This window comes from Castanea sativa, chromosome 7 (genome assembly GCF_040712315.1).
Source record: "Castanea sativa cultivar Marrone di Chiusa Pesio chromosome 7, ASM4071231v1".
Classification (NCBI taxonomy): Eukaryota; Viridiplantae; Streptophyta; class Magnoliopsida; order Fagales; family Fagaceae; genus Castanea; species Castanea sativa.
Genome location: NC_134019.1, coordinates 21,961,905 through 21,984,882, shown reverse-complemented (window position 1 = coordinate 21,984,882; position 22,978 = coordinate 21,961,905). Strand labels below are relative to the sequence as shown.

Below are 22,978 nucleotides of genomic sequence, written 5' to 3'. Positions count from 1 at the left end.
GTGTACCACTTTGTGTCGTGTGTGCCCGGGGGTTGTTAGAGATATCAGGGCCCTAGAGGACCAAACCCCAACGGCCCAACCTATTATAGATCCACGTACTTGTAAAAGAGGCAAACTAATCATAGGATTAAATAAACCCTCTATTGATATCATTATTCATTATAATCATGAGTTTAATAGTATTGATGTAGCCATCCAGTGGCGGTTCCAGGAATTTTATTTAGGGGGTCATTAAAAAATTTTAATAAAAAAATAACTTGAATAAATTGAGTTATTGTCAAAAAAAAATTAATACATAAAGTTTTGCAATTTTCTTCTACAAGTTTTCAAATTTTAAGTTATTATATGATAGTTCATTATGAGTATCTATTACCAATGTAGATAGCTATGAGCCTATGACCATTTTATTTTGTTAAGTTTATCAAACATTTTTATTTTTATGCCGTTGTTATTATCTATTGGTTATTATTTTTATAAAAATATTTTAAACTAAATGACTAAACTAAACTCATTAGCTTTGTATTAATTATTGACACACACAATCACACTTATTCATACATAAACTTATACACTATGTGTCTATTTAACCAATCAAATGCTTGGACAATCACTAATTTTACAATTTTTTTTCTTAAATTTTAATAACTTTATATTAAAAAGTTATCATAACATGATAACAATACACGCACATGTAACGAACTATCTCTATTTTCTAATTATTAAATTATATAAATTTATATTATATTTATATTTTACACACAAACGTTCACACACATCATAATTCACACAAATAGCATTATAACAAAAATTAATGCACACAATCAATATTAGACACACTCACACAAAATATAAATTTATAAAAAAGAGCGATACTTATAATTCACAAACACTCTTTACTCTTAGAATTAGAAATACTTGTAATAAGGTTGTGCAAAATTTAAGTGAAGGTATACAAAAATATTTTTAAAAATAAATTAAAGAATTAAACTAACAAAATATTATATATATATATATATTTTTTTTTTTTTTGAAGTCAGGGGGTTCATTTGAACCCTGAATATAGAGTAGCGACGCCCATGTAGCCATCAATGGTTTTCACCTATGAGTGTAGGCCGTTAGGCCAAACAACTTTCAAGCTTGCTTCTACTTTTCTTTTTTCTCTCTTCAACTCATTTCCTCTCAACTTTAACGTGGAAGAAAAAAAAAAAGGTGCTTCCATTTTGGTTAGTGCTTCTTTCATAGCTGGAAAACTTGTTATGAGAACCTATTCATGTTCGACCTTGTCGAATTAGTAATTTTATTCTTTACCAAAAAAAAAAAGAATTAGTAATTTTATTTGCTACTTTCTCCTTCTAGTCTTTACTATATGACCTTCTATACGTTCGACTTGTTCATGGTTAAAACCTACATCGATTTTTACATGATGTTAAATGGCTAATTGTTTCATACACATCAGTTTAAGGTTGTATTCCATGTTTATAACTTTATATATTGGTAGATGGCATGAGAAAAAATGTAGCCATTGGTGCCATCCTTGAAAACACAAAAGCATGGCGTGGTTTATAGTTTTTGTTTTGGAACCCGAGCTTTTTCATTGTCCGTAAGTGGACTTTTATAAAGGGTTTATTTACGATCACAACCTGTTATGATAAGACAATTTCTATGGGCTGAAATTAACCATACGGTGGGCTTATCACTTTTCAATTATTACATCGAACTTATAAAATAAAATCGTTAAGATTTTATTCAAAATAAACATTTTTCTCGCATGATAAGACAATTCCTAAGGGTTGAAATGATTTATATGATTGGCGTTGTCACGTTTCAATTCACAAGTGAAATTATTCAATAGTGATTACTCATTCCTCTTTCACATAAATGATTGGTCCTACTGTGCATAATGAGATTAGAAAAATTATTTAATACTCCAAAGGTAGTGGTCCATCAGCTCACATGAATGATGTGTCTTGCGTAGTACCTATGAGGTTATGACCTATCATTAGTGTGAGAGGAATAAGTAATAAGTATTGTGGGCATTTAATTTTTTCATGTTTATTATGGGTGAGTTGGGCCTGAGGAACCAGGTCAGGCCACCTAGACAATGCCCAACATGAAGCCCAAGGCCCATTAGATGATGGGCTTATGGAATGTTGAAACTTAGAGGGTGACTTTTGCATTTTTGTCTAAATAGGCAAAAATGCAAAACTCACCCTTTAAGTTTCATCATTTTTCATTTTAGTACTTTAAGTTTGGGTTCTATCATTTCAATCCTCTAAGTTTCATTTTTTCTCAATTAAGTCTTCTGTTAACAATTTGTTAATGGCTACGTTGTCTACAGCAAAACCACACCGTTATGTATTTTTTTTTTTTTTAAATTTTAATTTATCATTAATTTATTAATTTTAATAAAACAATAAATGATACTGAGAGGGAGAAAGAGAGGGAAAGGGAGAGAGAGAGAGAGATCGCGAAGGGGAAAGAGGGAGAAGAGAGATTGAGGGGTGGAAAGAGGGAGAAGAGAGGTGGAACTATAGCTGGAGAAACAAATCAGATGAATGGCAGCACCGGTTGGGCCTTGCAGTGGATGCTTGCCTCTGTGGCATTGTTCTATCGTAGAGTGGAGCCACTTTATTAATTATGGTTGTTGTAGGATTTGTGGACCAAGAGGTTATGATGGACAACTCTGGTTTTTTTTTTTTTTTTTCTCTGGAGGATCAATGATGATGTGTGATGGGTGTGGGTTTAGGTGGTTTGATACTTTGATAATGACGACTGGTTCGGTTTGGCTTAGAGATTTGGGTTTTCTTGTGGGTATGAAATTTTCGGGTGGGTTAATGATAAGTGCTGGCAAGGTTTTCAAAGCCAACAAAGTGGGTTTGGTTGCTTTTTTGCTATATAGAAATTGGACCCAGTTTAGGCTCAGACATAGAACCAAGTTGATGCAGATTCTGTAGGTGAATTTTTTTTTTTTTTTAGAAAGAGCTGTAGGTGAAAACTGAAAAGTGATAAAAGAGTAACAAAAAATAATAACGGCAGCAACTAACCGCTGGCTAACAGAGAAGTTAATTGAGAAAAAAAAAATTTAGAGGACTGAAATGATAAAATTCAAACTTAAAGGACTGAAATGATAAATGTTGAAACTTAGAAGGCGATTTTTGCATTTTTGCCAATTAAATATGGTTGTCATTAAAAAATATACATTATTTATGCTTCACTGGTAAATGTCATCATGTATTTGAATTTAATTAGGAAACTTAATTACAATATCTAACGAAGTATACCATTATTTCTAATTGTGATAGGTTTAATATCAATAGCATTGAATTTGTGTCACATGTTTATGATAATAGCTACGGGAATAGTAGCTAAGAAAGTAATAGTTAGGAAAATGATTGGAGAAATTAAAAATTAATGCTAATAAATAAGAATTTAAACTTGAACATAAATGTGATACTAAATAAATGACTTTATTTCCTTCCATTGAGGCTCCTTTAACACATGAAGTTTGTATTTGGAAAAAATTATATTTGCCAACTTATTTTACTATTCAGCTTATTTTTGTTATGAACCCCACTGCACTTTTTGGTACTATTCATAGGTTACACTGTACTATTTCAGCTAATTTTTACTTTTATCTCCAATAATTTCAGCAAAAAAATTTCAGTTTCAATAAAATAAAACGGATCCCAAACATACCCGAAATGTATAGAGTCAACAAGACAAGTTACATTTGTTGACTAGCTTTTTATTTTTATTTTTATGGGAATTTGTTGACTAGCTATTGTCAACACACATGCATGATGCATGATTTTGATTAGATTATGGAAAATGGCACACATCAAGCAGTAGAATAAGCTCCATGCAAGTATGACAAATAGCAAAGTTAGGGTTTGATTCCCAAACTATTGGGCTATATAAGTGCCTGTTTGTTTCAACTTTCACAGCCCAAAAACGCATTTTGAAACCCCCAGCTCAAAAAGCCCGTTTGGTTAGGTTCAAAAAGCAACTTTTTGTTAAAAGTTGCGTTTTGAATTTGTGAAGAAAACATACATTTGCAAAAAGGAGCTCAGAGCTCCAGTTGCAAAACGCGCACAAACACGTTTAGAGAACAGAAATATTACCGTTGGTGGTTTTTTTTTCCCTAAATTGCCCATAGTTTTTTTTCCTGCTCCTCTATGCTGCTATGCTACGACATCTCATCTTCTTCTTCCTCTTTTTCTTTTTTTTTTTGTTGCTTCTTTCTCTTCTCCTCTATTTTTTTTTTTTTTTGATTTACGTACATATCTAATCTCCAAAAAAAAAAAAAAAAAAACTTTTGAATTTGGTAGAGTTTTTGATAAATGGAACCTTTGGAGACATGGAGTAGAGAGAGGGAGCTCGAGAGAGAGCTCAGACTTCTTTGTGTGTTGGAGACATGGAGTAGAGAGGGAGCTCTAGAGAGAGCTCAGACTTCTTTGTGTGTGTGGGTGTGTCTGTGTGTGTGGAGGAAAGTAAAAGAAAAGGGAGATAAGAAGATAAAGACGAACTGAACATGTAGATGAGAAAAAAGTGAAAAAAAAAAAAAAGTTTTTGGGTTTGGGCAAAGCAACATGGAAGAAAATATAGAGAGTAGGAACACAAATTATTTTACAACTTCTTTTTTATAACTGTGATGTTATAGAGTATGTAGTGGAAAAAAAATTGTGGGTACTAGAACAACTCATTTAAAAGATAAGTGTTAATAAAATTTTATTTTACAAAGATTAATTTTAAATTAGTATTGTGAAAATATTGTGACATTTTATTATATCTCTAAACTTTTTAAGTTAGTACTATTTTTTTTCTAAAAAAGAAATAGTACTATTGACAAAATATTTTTATAACAATTTCATAATAAAGTTTACATAGTAAGTTATTATTAGTTCTCGTCTAGACCTACTAGTGACATTTTTTTTCCTACCATTAACAACTTGTTATATAGACTTTATTGTGAAATTTTTGTGAAAATATTGTATCCATAACTTGCATTAAAAGGGATAATTAAAACAAAAAATTCTTTTTATATAGACATTGTCCTTTTTAGTAATTTACCCCTCAAACTACTACTTTTATAAGTGCTAGCCAAACATTCAGCTTTTCAAAAAACATTTTTTAACAGTTTTTACCAAATACTCAGCTTTTTGAAAAAGTACTTTTTCATACTACATTTTTTGAAAGCTCCACTTTTTCAAAAAGCCCAACTTCAAAAAGCTAAACCAAACACACCCTAAGTCTTTCTCATATTGTCGCAGAACAAATTTTGGGGCACACTTATAGGTGTATATATAATATTGCTTCTATAAACATTAGCACATGGAATTCATTAGTTGGAGAGTTCAGCCAACCACCCTTGCAAGCATGCCTTTCTGGTTTGGTTCATGATTTTTTAGCTTTAAATTGAACGCAATGTTTAGTGCCTTTGTGGAATTGAGGAGCCTGGAAAGAATATAAATTGATACAATACAAGCATATATCTATTTAATACATGTACATATATAGGTGATGACAAATCATTCGCATATGTTTTTATTTATTCATTCTTAGGGGCGGCCCAACAAACTTTGAGTCCAAGGCGATATATTTAAATGAGACATTTTTGTTATTAATTAAATAATATTTAACTAGTTTCAATATCATAATTTTTATATAACAAAAATGCATTTTTTTATCTTGTAATATTTTTTTTTTTTTTTGAAGAAATGCTAAAACTATAACAAATTTTACTAAAAAAAAAACGTACAAATGTTGTAACAATGAATGTGATTAATAACACTTCAAGAAGATAATAAACAAGTATTTGAATGAATGATGTTAGGAATATTATAAATTTTACAACATGATGCTTATAAAAATGTATTACTAAGTAATTTAAAAATGCATTTAATAGGTTGTTGACGTTTACAAATCATATTAATTGTCACATCAATTTGTATAAAGGTTTTAAAGTAAAATTTATAGTATTTTCCTATCTAAATTATTTCTTGTAATTAGTAACACATATTTGTAATTGTAAGCCCTATGTTTTTAAAATTGTAATATCTCTAGCATTACTCAATTCTTTGGTACTTCTTAAAAGTAGAAGAAAAATGTAAAACAAAATTTTTTCCCTATATCTCAAAAAAAATATTTAAAATATATATATATCTCAATTTTTGCCCCAAAATTTGGGGGCCTTTCTCTAGTAGGGGCCTAGGCGATGCCTAAGTGGCTTAAGCCTAGGGCCGGCTCTATTCATCCTCATCACCGACTAGCATCAGATGACTAACGACAATATTATGCGGTGCAATTGTTTTATTTATCATAATAACATGTAACATTTCAACAAAAAGAGGAATTTGTGTGTATAGATATTTGTTATTGACGGTGCATTTAGATACAGCTTTTTACTAACTTTTATTACTTATATATTGAAAATTTTAAGACCTAAAAAAATGGAAACGTCAAAAAATATGTATGAGTAAATAAACTAAAAAAGTAAAATAAAAAGGTGATGACAAAGAGACTCTGAATAAAATTAGAGCAAACTTTGCCACTATAGATTGGCAACTGAAATTATATAGTAGGAGAGAGAAATTCACTTATATATTGAAAATTGATTAAATATTAAGGAATGCTAACTTTCACTACATCTATAACTCTAAAGGTCCAGTTAACACCTACTTCCTAACGTTAAAAACTGTTCCCCACAACAAACTTCAGATCCTCATTTTTGTTCTGTTTTCTTAATTCAATCCCCTAGCTAGAATATACCCCTAGTAATTATATTATCAATGAAAGAATCAAACTCCATGTTAGTATGGAGTGAATAAGAAATTGACTCCTAATGTGACCACTTGAACATGATATTAAAGTGGTAAAAATCCTTGAGTCCCACATTGAAAATGATAGAGAATATGAGTTTTAGGCTAGATATTGGGTTGGGCTTTAGGCATGTGTGTACTAGGCCCACTTATCCAAATAATAATAATATTTTATTATTTTATTTTTAAGTCAATAATTCTGTATACAACAATAATCTGAAAAACAGTGTTTCAGTTTTAAATTACGTATAATTTCAATTCCTCGTTCATGAAAAAGAACTTTTTAGAAAAACTCTCTCAAAGAGAATATTTTTTTGCATTCATTTGAGTCAAAGAGAGAGAAAGAGACATAGAGTAATTCGCAGAGCATGAACCTAGAGTGCTTCTTCTTCGTGTTGTAGATCATTTTATCTTAAGAGACAAACGTTCGTGAGTCTCAAAGTACCACAAATTGTGTGAGGGGCGAAATATGTTTTAAGGAGATTGTGTCAAACATAAGACTTGATTAGAATCATTGATCCTTCACGCATTTGGTAGGTGAGTATTTAATTATTTGCAGATTTCTTCTTATATATATATATATATTCAATATTTGTTTATTACTTTTGTCTATTATATCTATTTGTGTTATCGCGTAATTTAGATCTGTGTATCATTCCTTACGCCTAATCAGAAAAGTAAATTGTTGAAATATATCCAACACTCCATAAGTGAAATTCCACATTTTTCAATGGACTACTTGATAGCACCGCCCAAATCCACCATTCTCTTCCTTATCTCATCCCCTTCTTTCAATGCCATCAACAATTTCACAGCCTTCACAACAATACCAACTTTGAGCAATTTTGTTGTCAAAACAGTGTTTATCGGCTGATCTGAGGCCATTGGCCATGCTGCTATTGGTACCCCATAGTGATACTTTCCATGCAAAAATTCCAGTCACAGTGACTCATAAATTCACCAGTAAGCCGAATTGTCATATATAGACAGATCAAAGATGTGAACTATATTTGGAGATGAATTTCAGACCTAGCACACCCAGTAACCACATATTTGGAGATGAATTTAGTTGCTTGCACGCAATAGTGTTATGTGCCTCATAGCTAATCAGCATGTATAGACATTGGGGATTGGGGAGGGTGAGATTGATTGAGTCATTGACTCATTACTATTATGATGAGCACTTTGCACATTTTATGTGTTTTGTAATCAACTAAAAGTGTTATGGTTGTTTAATGATTTTAATATGCTCACTACATGTTCACTGCATCCAAAAGAAAATGGCATAAGATACCTGCTTAAACGTAGCCAAATTCAGGCAACCTCTTTTTCTTTTTCTTTTTTTGAGTTTCTAATACAACTTTCTTTTGTTGGAGGTACTTTTCCTAGCTTCTATCATATGGATCAGTTATCCACGTGAAATTAATAACATTATCGCACAACTTAATGTTTTATATGGTGATACATGTATGTTTTATATGGTGAAGCTGTTCAAGTAATAATTTTCCAATCACTAAAAAAAAAAAAAATCAGATGCTGTGTGTTTAGCCTTAATCCTTGTAGACTCTAGTCCCCGCAGCATGGACAAGTTTAAAAAATAGTCTCCACCATCAAATTCTTCACGGTGTAGAGAACTGGTTTTTCATAGGCACCGGGCACGCCCAATTTACACTTTTTTTTTTTTTTTGATAGTAAACAAAATATGGGGGTCTCCATATTAAAAGATCCACCATTAACCGAGATCAACCACATAAATAAATGTAAAATAGTTGATGAAAATTCGTTATATCAAACATATATAACTCGCACTGTGAAATTGCAATGCCAAAACTTTTTGATTATTTAACTCGAACATATATACGTTGCAGGCTCGTCATCCCAAAGAGAATAAGTCTTAACGTTGAGTTGCGTAGTAAATTTTACTGGTCCCTTTGAGAGAACTTTCTTTAAAAAATAAGCCAATAATTACAAGGATTTGATAGGATTTGTGTTAAAAGTTAAAACTTAAAAAGCGCTAGTAAAAAAGATCCTTGTCGGCCAACCCACAATTCTAACCATGCACGTCGATATATTCCAAAAGAATTGGGATAGAACCCCCCACAAGCTTTAAACTTTATCAACATGCTTCATTGTCTGCCTTCAGCTTATCCTTCTTTTGGATGTTAAATCAAAACAAAGGACTTTGTGCAAATTGTCATCTCTTCACTATCAAATCCTTCTTGTGGCATGGAAGAGTGGTCTGCTTCCCGAGCACCACGTACCAAAAAAAAAAGTGCATTACAAAGCCAACTCAATTTTCCGTAACTCAAGAAGAATGTGGAGGATTAGGCTTCTCACAAATTGAGATAGAAATTATTAGGTTTAACTTTGACGGAATTCAAGCGATAGTTAAACAGTAATGACTTCCTTTGTTATTTCTCATGTTTGTAGTTTAAATCTTACTTCTTCCCTTTTTAACTACTTACTAATTAAGAAAGAAAAAAAGATTAGACCATCACCCTCAACCCAAGGAGTATTGGGTTTAAGAAATTTCATGTGCTTATTACAATGATAGTTTTATTTTATCGTTAATTTTACCGTTGGAATCCTTCTCCTTTAATTATTCCTAACTTTTTTTTTTCCAAAAGCTAATTTTATCCTTCTACTCCTACCAACAAAATACAACTCTTTTTTCAACCTTTCTTTTTCGGAGAATTACACTCTTTGCTCCTGTGCTAATGTAATAATGTCAATGGTCTTCACAGAAACACACTCTCTGCTTCTTCTTTTTTCCCTTTTCCAATTTCACAAGTAGGGGGTGTATAGCGAACCCGCTGATCTACCAAAACTAACCCGATTTAACCCAATCCACCGGGTTGGGCCGGTTTTCAAGGGTTAGCAGGTTGGCCGGGTTGGATCATGTATGTATGTATATATGTATATGTATGTGTGTGTGTGTGTATATATACATATTTAAAAAATATATTATATAATTTTGTTTTTTACTTTTTTACTTTTCTTCCTAAATAAAACCAAATCCTAAATTCTTTTCATATAGTTTGTGTTTGTCTGGTGTTATGCTCATGATTATTTGGTTGGAAAATTTGCTCTTATTTGTGATAGTGTTATTCTAATGCTCAATTTAATAATAATAATAATAGTAGTAGTAGTAGTAGTAGTAGTAGTAGTTGTAGTAATTAAAAGATAAAATTTTTACTCTAACTTGATCTAAGTGTATATGTTTGTGAAACTCTCTCTTGGAAACATGAACGCCGATCCTTACCCTCCACACTCCACAAGCAATTATAATAATGAAAAAAAATACATAATTCACAGTGAAAAGTGTGCTAAGATTATAGTGTAATTTTCATGAAAAATTGGTACTAAAAATATGCCATTTGGGCTCCTTTGCTTGAGCATGTCATTAAGTTTTGAGTATCAAGTTAATTAAAGAAGTTAACTGATTTTTGTAAATTATGTATCCTATTTTTATTCGGGTCCATTTACTTTGTTGTACTTAATCCCTTTATTTTTATCAAGTCATGCATGTGATTTATTTTAAAATCAAGTTAATTTCTTTTATTTAATGCGTATTCCAAGATTTATTGAATTATTAAGTGCTGATTTAGGCCCTGTTTGGCTTGTTCTGTTTTTATTATTCATTACTCAATTTTCATACCTCATCAGTTACTTTGCGTGGGATCCACACCAGTTGCAGCTGTTTGGTTTGATTTTCATCCTCCATTTCCAGAACTCATGACTCAAAAACTTGAGTTAGAGTCATGGAAAAATGAAACTTGAGTTAAAGAGTTACGAAAAATGGGAACTCAAATTCTCACAACTGAGTTATGAGGGAAATTTCGCAATTTTGCTCATTTACTTGGGTCCGTATGTATGTATTTTCAACATCAAAGTCAGAGTTCCACATGCCCTACAACGGCTCACTGTGCACAAACCAGACTTATTGTACCTTCGCTTTTCCTTAGTTTCACTTTCATTAACTCATTTCTTGTAGTTTGGAGCTTCATCTCTGGCCAAAATGGGCAATTAGCCATAGTTATTGAACAATATAGTTAGTAGGTACACTTTAGAAACTATATATTTTACTAACATCTCGACTTTCTAAGACTCGATTTCCATAGTTTATCATTTCTGATGTGGCATTTTATCCACGTGATGACCACCTGGAAGTCGACTATTAGAGAGTCGATTTACAAACCATACATATTTCAAGACTCTCTCAAAAAAAAAAAATCCCAGAAATTGTGACCCGGGTCGCGACCCAGGCGCGCGACCGCGACCCAGATCGCGACCCAGGGCGCGACGCAGGTCGCGACCCGGCGCGTGACCTGCGCGCCTGGGTCGCGACCTGGGTCGCGATCTAGGTCGAGGTCGCGCGCCTGGGTCTTGCGGGCTGAGTCACGCCGCTGGGTAGCGCCGCCTGGGTCGCACTGCTAGTCAGTGGCGATGGGCCTGTGGTGGCTGACCTTGTGCCGGAAGCAGAACAGATGCTGGAACTCTGGAAAAACTCAGAAAAAAGGGGAAGGAAAATAAGAAAAAATAAGTGTAAGGGAAAGTTATAAATCGACTGTTAAATACTCGATTTTCAGGTACAGTCTACGTGGAAAAAATGCCACATCAGATTTGATCGAATTATGAAAATCGAGTCTCAAAAACTCGATTTATAGTCCAAAATCGACTCTCTTAGAGTCGAGATGTTAGTAAAATATATAGTTTCTAAAGTGTGGCTACTAACTATATTGTTCAATAACTATGGCTAATTGCCCATTTTGGCCTTCATCTCTTCCAAAATATTGAAGAGATATCTATTCCTTCTTGCACCCTGAGAAGTGAAGAACAACTCCGATATCTGAAGAACCGGTCTGGGTCTTGCAAACTCTGAAGTTTCGGTCTCTCCTCTTCCATGTCCGTGTGTGTTGTGAAGTTTGCAGAGGGTCTCGCATCACACGGTAAACCCAACTGTCTAAGCACTTCCGTAGTGGATCAGGGGAAATTTTCTTGGAACTTTCTATCATTTCTAAATTCCTAACTCCCCAAAGCCTGATCTGATTCTCTCTATAATTTCTAACTTTTTTTTTCACCTTTTTGTTGTTGGATTTTCTATTAGATCTGCTTTTCATAAAACCCATTATCATATAAAGAAACTTCATCCATGTAGCCATACAACAGCTTTGAGTAAACGGAGAGATAGAGGAAAGCCAAATTTATGTTAGGTTTTGTTCAAAGAGATGAAGATGTGAATGGGTTCTGAAGTAGAGAGAGATACTACGCGGGTACTCACAGTAGCCGTTCTGTGCATTTTGCAGAGACATCCCAATAATATCTTTCTTACTTTGTCCTCACTCTCTCGTCTTTCTTTTCAATTTTTAGTTCCAAATCTAACACTCTCTCTCTCTCATCTTTCTTTTCAATTTTTTAGCTCCAAATCTAACTCAAAGCTTGTTCCTTTTTCAGCTATCAACAAAGCACACAGACAAGACCAGGAGTTAAAGCAGAAAATATACACAAAGGAAAGGACAAGTATAGCACTAAGAGGGTAATATCCATTCTTTTCTTTAAGTGTTTGCTAGTTCTGCCTAAGCTGCAGGTACGTAGTGTATTTTATTTCTACATGTTCACAAGACACACAGAACACAAGCTACCATTTTTACACACAACTCGTGTTCACAAGCATTACATAAAACAAAGATACACATCCATAGCAAAACCATCACATGAACACAGCACACACACATCCAACCATAGAAAACTCGAATCCTCAAAATCCCAAAGCAAAAACATAGCCACACCCGAGCCAAAAATCCAACCTTTTGAACACCCAAAACTCGAAACAAAAATCCTTTCTTTCTTAACACCCCAAACCCAAATCAAAATCCCTTCTTTTTCCGAATCATTAAACCCCAAAAAGAAAACCAAATCCCCAAACCCACAAACAGGCAAGCAATAAAAAGAGAAACTTTCGGCCATAAATCAAAGAGCAACAGCAGAAAATAAATAGATTAGAGAGTTCGAGACTCGGGAGAGAGAGACCAGGATAGGAAGGTAGAGAGCCACGGTGTTGGTGGCTTGTGTTGAGCTTTGAAGCTCCGGCAGTGGAGGTCGTGGGTTTGATCCATAGCCCACTCCACTAAAAATCCCAAGGGAATTCTCTCCAAATTCCTCTAAGCTCCAGCCCACATTAAAATTTAGCTTCGCCCAGACCCAATCTAAAAAATCACACGCACTAGCCCACCAGCCTTTTTAAAATCATGGTCAAGCCAAGCCCAAAAATCAAGGTCCTTTTTAAATCCATTCCACCACAAGGGCCCAATCCCCACAAGTCAAGCATGTTTCAAAAATTACAAACCAACCCAAACCTTTTTCAAATTACATTTTTACTTTTTAACTTTAACAATATTAAACATTTAACCCCAAAACTTTCCAAAATTAAACTTTCAACCCCAAAGCCTTTCATAAAATTAAACTTTTAACCTGAAGCTTTTACAAAATACATTTCAACCCCAAATCTTTTCGGAATTTCAATTTGACCCCAAAATTTTTCCAAATTCATTGTGACCTGAAACTTTCCAAAATTACAATCTGACCCAAAACTTTTCCAAATTATATTTCAACCTTGAAACTTTTGAAAACACAAATTGACCTCAAAAACTTCCAAAAATTCATCTTTAACCATTGACTTGCCAAAATAAAATGATTTCTTCAAGATTAATAATTTGTCAATAACGTTGTTTCAGCATCTCTTAGAAATCTAATATTTATTTTCTTGTCATTTCTTTGTGTCTCTTGCATGAGATACGATACTTTGGGAAAAGGATTTGCAAAATTGCAATTAGTATGCTATGCTTTGGAACGAGGTTAGCTATACTTAATTCCTTATGTAATTTACATTCCTAGCGTATGCCATGCTATCATATACTTAGTAAATATTTTTATAAAATAAATTGGTCACATGCCCTTGCATTTATGAAATTTTCAAATCTTCATTTCCATTACGAGAGATGTCAAGAATGAGGCGGTGAAGTATGTATGGCTTAGCAGTGCCCTTTTTGAGGTTGAAAATGTAAAAGAAAATGATGAAGTCTTGATCAATTAGATTAAGAAAACATTATGGATTCACATGATAAAATTCCTTGCAAGTGTCAATGCTCTAATCATAAACTCTATGAGTATTATTAAAGGTTGCTTAGATTGTAATTGTGCAGGTTGCTTAGATTGTAATTGTGCTTGGGCTATAATTGTAATTGGGTGTTGTACATAAGCTGCATGTAACAACTATGAAAGCTGTGAGCAAAACAGCATCTAGTTTAGAGTAATTGTATATAGTTAGTTGAGTTGTCAATATTGTAGACACGTGTACAAATTAGAGAGGTTGCTAGGTTGGTTAGATTTTTTGTTGTTACTGTTCACACCTCTGTATCAGCTATACAAGGGACAAAGCAACTTATTTATCAATATCAGAATTTTATTTTACAATATTGCTTCATGCTTTGCATCTCCTTTTCTGTGCTTTGAGTAACTCCCCATTGTAGAAGCTTCGTGAATGAACTTCAATAATTTCAACATGGTATCAGAGCTCAGAGAATCAATTCCCTCTGGTATTCTCTGAATTGTCTTCGTTCATTTCCTTTAGTGCTTTCTCACAAATCAAACAGATTTTCTATCTATGTTTTCTTGATTCTTGCATTATTGTTTCTCTTCTAGATCTTGAATCTAGGGTTTTTTTTAATTGCTTAGTTGAAAATCCTATAATTGGTTTCTGATTTAGGGTTCTTTAATTGCTCAATTGTAATTTTTGTTTTCTTGGTTTTCTTTAACCAATATTGTTCTGAGATTGGTATTCTATGATTAAGCAAGTTCTTCGATTGATCAGTGATTAAAGGCCGTTGTTTTGGATTTCATTATTTTTTATTTTCATTTGTGATTGAAAATGGTTGATGCTACTTCTAGCACTTCTATACCCGTTACTCACCATGTTACTCAACCATGGGAAAATCCATCAAGTCCCTATTTCTTGACTAGCGGTGATAATCCAAGCGTTTCCCTTGTTGTGGAGCGTTTTAATAAAGAGAACTATAATACCTAGAGTAGGGCTGTGTTGATTTCATTGGATGCCAAAACTAAGATTGGGTTCATAGATGGTTCAATTCCAAAACCCCAATCACCTGACCATCCATGCTATATTGCTTGGTGTAAGTGCAACAACACGGTTTTAGCCTGGCTATTCAATTCAATCTCAAAGGAGTTACAGCCTAGTGTAGTTTACTTTAAGACAGCAAGGGAGGTTTGGGCTGACTTGCAATACAGCTATTCCCAAGGTAATGGACCCAGGATCTTTGAGCTGAGAAAAGAAGTCAGTTCTTTGGCTTAAGAAGACATGTCTGTCAATGCTTACTACACCAAATTCAAGGGTGTTTGGGATGAATTCACTACCTACAGAAATTTCACTTGTGGTCATCAAGTGGAGGATTGTACAATGTCATTTCTAATGGGGCTGAATGACACTTATACTATAGTAAGGAGTCAAATTCTACTAATGGATCCTATCCCTCCCTTGAGGAAGCTTTTCTCTCTTTTGCTTTAGGATGAAAAGCAAAGAAAGGTTGGAGCTGGTAAGAAGTTTCAAGTTGACACAACTGCAGTCTTGGTAGCTTTAGGAAACAAAAACAATGCCAAGAATTTTAACAAGGACAAGGCTAGGAGACCTCAATGTACTCACTGTGGTGGTTTGGGGCATGTTGTGGACAAGTGCTATAAATTACATGGCTACTTACCTGGCTATAAGTTCAAAAATAAGGCTGGATCAGCTAGTTTTGCCAACAATGTTGTTGCTATTGAAAATGGTTCCAATGAAGCTGTGTCTTTGACCAAGGCAGAATATCAACAGCTGATTGGACTGTTGAATTCTCACTGTCACTTTGGTACTCAAGCTCCTACTAAAGCTATTATAGAAACTCCTCAAGTTGCCACTATCATTGCACAGCCTTCCATTGGACTTCAAGGTCATGAGCTCTCAGGTATTTGGTCTTCTCCCTCTTTAGAGTATTCTGTGTTTTCTTCTACTGTTGATGTTTCTCATATTAATCCCACTGATTGGATTCTTGATAGTGGGGCTACGGATCATATGGTCCATTCCATCACTTTCTTTAAAACCATCACCTCTTCTGTCCACATTTCAGTTAGGTTGCCTAATGGTGACATGGCTAAGGTCACTCACATTGGGACTGTACAAGTTTCAACTTCTTTGATTCTTGAAAATGTTCTTTGCATTTCATCTTTCTCCTTTAATCTTGTTTCTATCAGTAAATTGACTCAAAATCCTTCCTGTTGTTGCATTTTTCTTTCCCATTACTGTTTTATACAGGACTTGCAGCTTTGGAGGATGATTGGGTTGGGTAAGAAGCAAGGTGGTCTCTACACTTTGCAAACTTCTTCACAGATTGCTTTGCCAAAGTTTGTTTATGATGTCCTGTCCAAATTATCTTCTCATTTTTCTGTCAATAATGTTCATTCTTGTACTTCTATTGCTTCAAATGATGTTTGTAGGCTATGGCATTACAGACTAGGCCACCTTTCTTCAAAAAGACTAGCTTTGATGAAATCTATTGTACCTAACTACACTTCTTGCAATGAAAATAAAGTTTTTGAATGCAATGTGTGTCCTTTGGCTAAACAGAAGAGACTTCCCTTTCCTCATTCTATCACTGCATCCCTTTCTTGTTTTGATTTAGTTCATGTTGATATTTGGGGACCCTACTCTACTCCTACTTTGTCTGGTTCTAAGTATTTTCTTACCTTGGTAGATGATTGCAGCAGATGCACTTGGGTTTGTTTGATGAAACATAAATTTGATGCATCCTTACTTGTTCAATCTTTCTTTAACATGATCTTTACTCAATTTAAAATTCCTATCAAGATCTTGAGAACTGACAATGGTCCTGAGTTTTCACTTCCTTCCTTTTATGCTTCTAAAGGTGTTGTTCATCAATTATCATGTGTTGAAACACCACAGCAAAATGCAGTGGTTGAGAGAAAACACCAACACTTGTTGAATGTGGCTCGGGCTTTAAGGTTTCAAGCAAACTTACCTTTAAAATTTTGGGGGGACTGTGTTTTGCATGCCACCTACCTCATCAATAGAATTCCTAGTCCTTTTCTCCATGTTTTAACACCTTATGAGAAGTTGTTAGGCCATTGTCCTGCTTATGATCATATTAGGGTCTTTGGCTGCTTGTGTTTTGCTTCTACCTTGCATAGGAATAGAACCAAATTTGACCCTAGAGCCAAAGCTTGCATTTTTCTTGGTTTTCCTTTTGGTTCTAAAGGTTACAAGTTATATGATCTGTCCACTAAAACTTGCTTCATATCCAGGGATGTTGTTTTTAGGGAGTCTACTTTTCCTTTTAAACATTGGCCTTCCAAATCTGCGTCTTCTTCTTTTCCTATCACTCAATCTATGTTTCCTTCTCAGCCTTTGGTTCCTGATAGTTTCCATGTTCAAGTTCCAATGGTTTCTGCAGAATTTTCCCCTTCTTTGTCTTCTATTGATGTTGCGGTTCCCCCTGATGAGTTTCCTGATCTGGTTCATCCAGATCAGGTTGCTCCTCACACTAATCCTATCCTTCCTACTTCTTCTTCCACTAATCTTGCACCTGTTCGAAGGTCCACTCGATCTCATAATCCTCCTTCCTACTTACATGACTACCATTGCAATCTTATTTCTGCACATGTATTGGCCTCAGCTTCACTGACTCAATCCCATGAATCCATTGCTGCTAGCAACTCAGGTATTCTCTATCCTCCTTCTTCCACCCTCTCATATAGTAAATTGTCCACTCCACATAGACTCTTCTCTGTTGCCTTATCTGTTGTTAAAGAACCAAATTTCTATGCTCAAGCCTTGAAAGATCCTTTGTGGTAAGCTGCAATGAATGCTGAAATTGATGCCCTCCAAGCTCATCATACATGGGTTATGACTTCCTTACCTCCTGGTAAAACTCCCATTGGATGTAAATAGGTGTACAAAGTTAAGCTCAAGGCAAATGGTTCTATTGAAAGGTACAAGGCTCGTTTGGTAGCAAAGGGGTTTACATACACTGAAGGGGTTGATTTCTATGAAACATTCTCTCCTGTTGTGAAGTTTGTGACTGTTAGAATCTTATTAGCTTTGGCTGCTGTCTATGGTTGACATTTCACTCAATTGGATGTCAACAATGCGTTTCTCCATAGGGATTTAGATGAAGAGGTTTATATGCTCCCTCCACCTGGTTTTGGTAGCAAGGGGGAGGTGTGTAGGTTAACCAAATCCTTATATGGACTTAAGCAAGCAAGTAGGCAATGGTTTGCCAAACTGTCATCTACCATCATTGAGCTTGGTTTCCTTCAATCAAAGTCAGACTATTCTGTTTTTACCAAGATTAATAAAGGCTCAATCATTATTCTTTTGATCTATGTGGATGATATACTAATTGCTAGTAATGATGTAGATGTAGTGAATGCCTTTAAGCAATTCTTAGACAACAAGTTCAAGCTTAAGGATCTAGGTACTTTGAAGTACTTCCTAGGCCTTGAAGTTGCTAGAACTACCAAAGGGTTGTCTTTGTGTCAAAGAAAATACACTTTAGATTTGCTATCTGACACTGGTTTATTAGCAAGAAAGCCTGCCAACATTCCAATGGAGCAATCTGCCAAGCTCAACAATTTCGTTGGTGAAAATGTTCCTGATCCTGCTCTCTACAGAAGACTAATAAGAAAGTTGCTCTACTTGACACTCACATCACCTGATATCTGTTATGCAGTCTACAAATTAAGCCAATTCATGGCTACTCCTAAGGCACCTCACTTGCAAGCTGCTTATAGGATCCTTAAGTATTTGAAAAGAAGTCTAAGTCAAGGTTTGTTTCTCTTTGCTGATTCAGAATTGAGACTTAAGGTATATTGTGATGCTGACTGGGCAGCCTGTCCAGACACAAAGAGGTCCATTTCTGGTTTTTCTATTTCCCTTGGTGATTCCTTGATCTCTTGGAAATGTAAAAAGCAACAAGTTGTGTCTAGATCTTCTGCAGAATCTGAGTATAAGGCTATGGAAACAGTCACAAGTAAGATAGTGTGGCTTATAGCATTGCTCAAGACCTTTGGATTAGAGCATAAACAAGCGGCTTCTCTTTACTGTGATAGCAGGGTAGCTTTGTACATTGCAGCAAATCTAGTGTACCATGAACAAACCAAGCACATTGAAGTCAATTGCCATTTTATCCAAGAGAAGATTCAAGATGGTACAATCAAAACATTCCATGTTCCCTCAGGACATCAGGTTGCAGATTTCTTCACCAAAGCACTTGGACACAAACAATTCTATTATCTTTTGTCCAAGATGAACCTTATCAATATATATGGTTCATCTTGAGGAGGAGTGTTAAAGGTTGCTTAGATTGTAATTGTGCAGGTTGCTTAGATTGTAATTGTGCTTGGGCTATAATTGTAATTGGGTATTGTACATAAGCTGCATGTAGCAGCTGTGAGAGCTGTGAGCAAAACAAGTTGTAGTTTAGATTAATTGTATATAGTTAGTCAAGTAGTCAATACTGTAGACACGTGTACAGATTAGAGAGGTTGTTAGGTTGGTTAGATTTTTTGCTGTTACTGTTCACGCCTCTGTATCAGCTATATAAGGAACAGAGCATCTTATTTATCAATATCAGATTTTCATTTCACAATATTGCTTCGTGCTCTGCATTTCCTTTTCTGTGCTTTGAGCAACTCTCCATTGTAGAAGCTTTGTGAATGAACTTCAATAATTTCAACAAGTATTGAGCTGTCCATAGAGCTATAAACAAGTTTTCAAGTCTATTCCTTCAATGCGAATATGACGCCAAAAGCATCGGTGAGGAAGAGGAAAAGCATTCAGCCAATACACAGTATTACTAACTGCTAGTACTCTCGTAACTTCTGTTGGCACAACCCAACCCCATTCCTCCATCTTCCACTTTATATTTGGTCAAGTCAAAGTAATAGATTTTATATGAAATGCGATCCATAGAAGTAGTGACAATGAGAATTTGCTTTTTGGCGAGGAGTACAGTAGTCGGTAAATCTAATTGAGTGGAGGGTCAATCTTATCAGGAGGATTTTTCAAACGGTATTATGTCGCAATGAGTGGCCTGAAAACCTAAATCCATACAGATGTTTTTGGTTAATAATCAGGATGGAAACCACCCCACACATATACTTTACCATCCAACACGGCTGTGTGAGGGTTGTGTCTAGAAATATTTGTCTCCAATACCAACCCTACTCTTCAAACCAATAAGAGGATGGTTAAGATTAAGACTAAGAACTTCTCTACTATAAAAGTTGATTATTGTTACTGGATTTGGAGGTGAAGTAAGGGCTATTACCCAATGCAGAGGTAAAGAAAGCAGATTAACGGTGTCAAAGACGTACAAATTTGAATGAAGGATGACATGAAACTTACATTGATATAGTTGGCACACATAGCACCCAATTCGGTGGCATATTAAGAGTCTAGCAGCTTCTAGCAAAACAATATTTCTCTTTCACCATCTTCCTCTTCCTCCTTCAACCGTTTAGACTTCGCCAAATCCGTCTCAGTCATAGCAACTAATCGGGAATGGATAGACAAATAGAACAGTGGCATGCAACAAACAAAATGAATTTGAGCTCCAAAAACTCCTAACTATTACTCCACCTAGATTTTGAGATAAGTGGAATCGAATCAAAGGGTTACATTTGATAGAGTACAAATTGTAGGAGAGAAGAGAATAGCAGAACATAAAAGCACCAAAAGGAAAACCCTAGGGACAAAGAGTGGAGATTAGATGAGGAAGGTAATAAATCTCTGAGTTGATTTTAAGCTTAAAGGTAAGATGTATGTATTATTTACATTTAAAGGGAGTGGGGGACTGTTTTGTCTTTTCGTTCACACTTTTTCGCAACAGATATAGAGAACACAGAAAGAAAGAGTCTAGAAAGTAAGAAAGATTAGTATGAGGAGATTCCAGGGACTGCTAGCAAAATCAAGGGATTGCTATCTAGTCTACCCAAGCACGTAGAGAAAAGAAAGAAAGGGGAGAGGAAGTATAGAGAGAGACTAGAAGTAGAAAATCAAGGATTTTTTGCTGTTCTACCATCACAACTTGCACGATGTAATAGAATCTGAGAAAGGAGGAGACCATTCTATAGCATTCTAAGCATAAACTCGGAAACTAGATAAATAAGTTTTTGGCTCTTCAGTCGATATATATATATATTAAATTTATTAGATTTTTCATGTTTTCCAGGTATTGCAATATATGACTTTTCGTTTACTTGATAAATGACAATATTCCTTGATGCCTAGGTCGTTATCGGAAAGAAGGGGAAAGGTAAAGTCAAAATCAATTGCTTTTTAAAGGAAGAAGTGGAAATCTGATTGCCACTAGCTAAGAACTGAAATTTCAAGTGTATTAACAAGTGCGTTTGTGAAAATGTCAGAGTGGGCTTTTTTTTTTTTTTTGTTATTTGTTTGTGCTTTCTCATAGAATTGCATGTTTTCAAACATGCATATTTGAACTTGGTTGCTTTGAATTTTGCTTACTTTGTTCTCTCTTTGTGGGAGATTACAGTGTATAGACATGGGAATTAGACTAAAAAGTTCAGTTTCAACCATTGAAAATGCTCTCAACTACCATTTCAAGTTGTTTTGCAATACCAATGTTGATCATGTCAATTTTAAAATCATTCAAGAAGCCTGCACTTTCGCAATACCTGTAGGCTATAATTTCTTTCAACTTTCAAGTTGCCATTGTCTTAAATTGGTATAGACAAAAATTTCAAGCTCAATTTTGATTTCTTGTCATGGCTTGAAATTTAATCAATATGTACATTTGTTAAAGTTAACATTTTTCCAACGGAAAAAATGAAAAGAAAAAAGTTGAGTCTTCCTTTTCTCTTCCTCATCCTTTTCTGAGCCAGATTAGATACTGATACCTGGGCAGCTTTACTTGTGGTTTGATCCCAAAAACAATGATGTGAACAAAGAAGCAAGACATCTGAATCATCTGATAAGTTTTGCAGGGCACAGAGATTCAACGGCTTGTCCGGACTCATTTGAGTGAGTTCAAAGCAGATGCACACCCAGAAATTTGACTGGGAAAGAAGGATGCAGTGGCAATCTGGGGTCAGGACTCCATGCACTAGTGCTTACCTGGTATCCCTGACACATGGATTGATATCTTTTAGGAACTGATCCGTCATCACCTGGAGATAAAGAGATGAACATTTAAAATGATGCATCAATTAAAAAAAATGAAAACACTGCAACTTTTCCATGCGCAACAGTGGACTAAGATCTAAGAAGTGAGTACTGAGGGTAAATGAGCTGCCGGACGCAACCTGAATAGAGTTTTGAATGACACTAGGGCTTTTTTGATGGGAAAAAGCCTGCTTCTTGTTTTATTGTGGCATTAAGTGACAAGATCCAGATGTCCAATTATAACAACAAAGTAATGTTAGTTCTTACTTCAAATTGTCTTGTGATTTGTCTTTTAATCTTTTTGCATTCATTTTCTTTTGAGGATGCTTTATTTTGATTTCTTGGGGATGATATTTAAGGCTTGATATGTTAGACATTCAATATGGTTTTTTTACTTATTTAATCAATCTTTTTTTCTTTTTTATCCTTATTGTATGATAGGACACAAATAAGGCTAACCTCTATCAAACTCACTTAAAAGTGGGAATTTTGTGCACCGCATCTGGGTGCTACATTTTTATGATATATTGAACTTCATTGGACCAGAACAAGAAGCAAGTATTCAATGCACCTAATCTTTGTCTTCTGTAGTTTATTAACGCCTGTAGTTTCCCTTTTGGGGTTGATTTTAGGTTTTGGAGTTCAAACTAGTAGCTCTTAGAGCATCCACAACAGTTTTTGCAAATTTTATCCTATTTTACCATTCAAAAAGTCTCTTTATCAATTATACAATACTTTTCGCATCCTAACTTTTATTTTCTTATTCTACTCATTAAAATAATATTTCTACACAATAAAATTATATATCACACAATCACCATCGTTTACAATACAACACATTATATATTCTTTCTTTCTCTTTCTTTTTGTTCAAGAACCACAATCACCACCACCACCGTTACACTACACG

General features: G+C 34.7%; 1 long non-coding RNA gene across 1 annotated transcript; it reads left to right on the top strand.

Moving 5' to 3' along the window:
• The first annotated feature begins 11,624 nt into the window (after positions 1–11,624).
• On the top strand, positions 11,625–22,518 carry LOC142642534 (uncharacterized). Its single transcript, XR_012845673.1, has 3 exons — positions 11,625–11,767; positions 12,273–13,672; positions 21,175–22,518. It is a non-coding gene; the product is annotated as an uncharacterized LOC142642534 (long non-coding RNA).
• Positions 22,519–22,978: the final 460 nt, after the last annotated feature.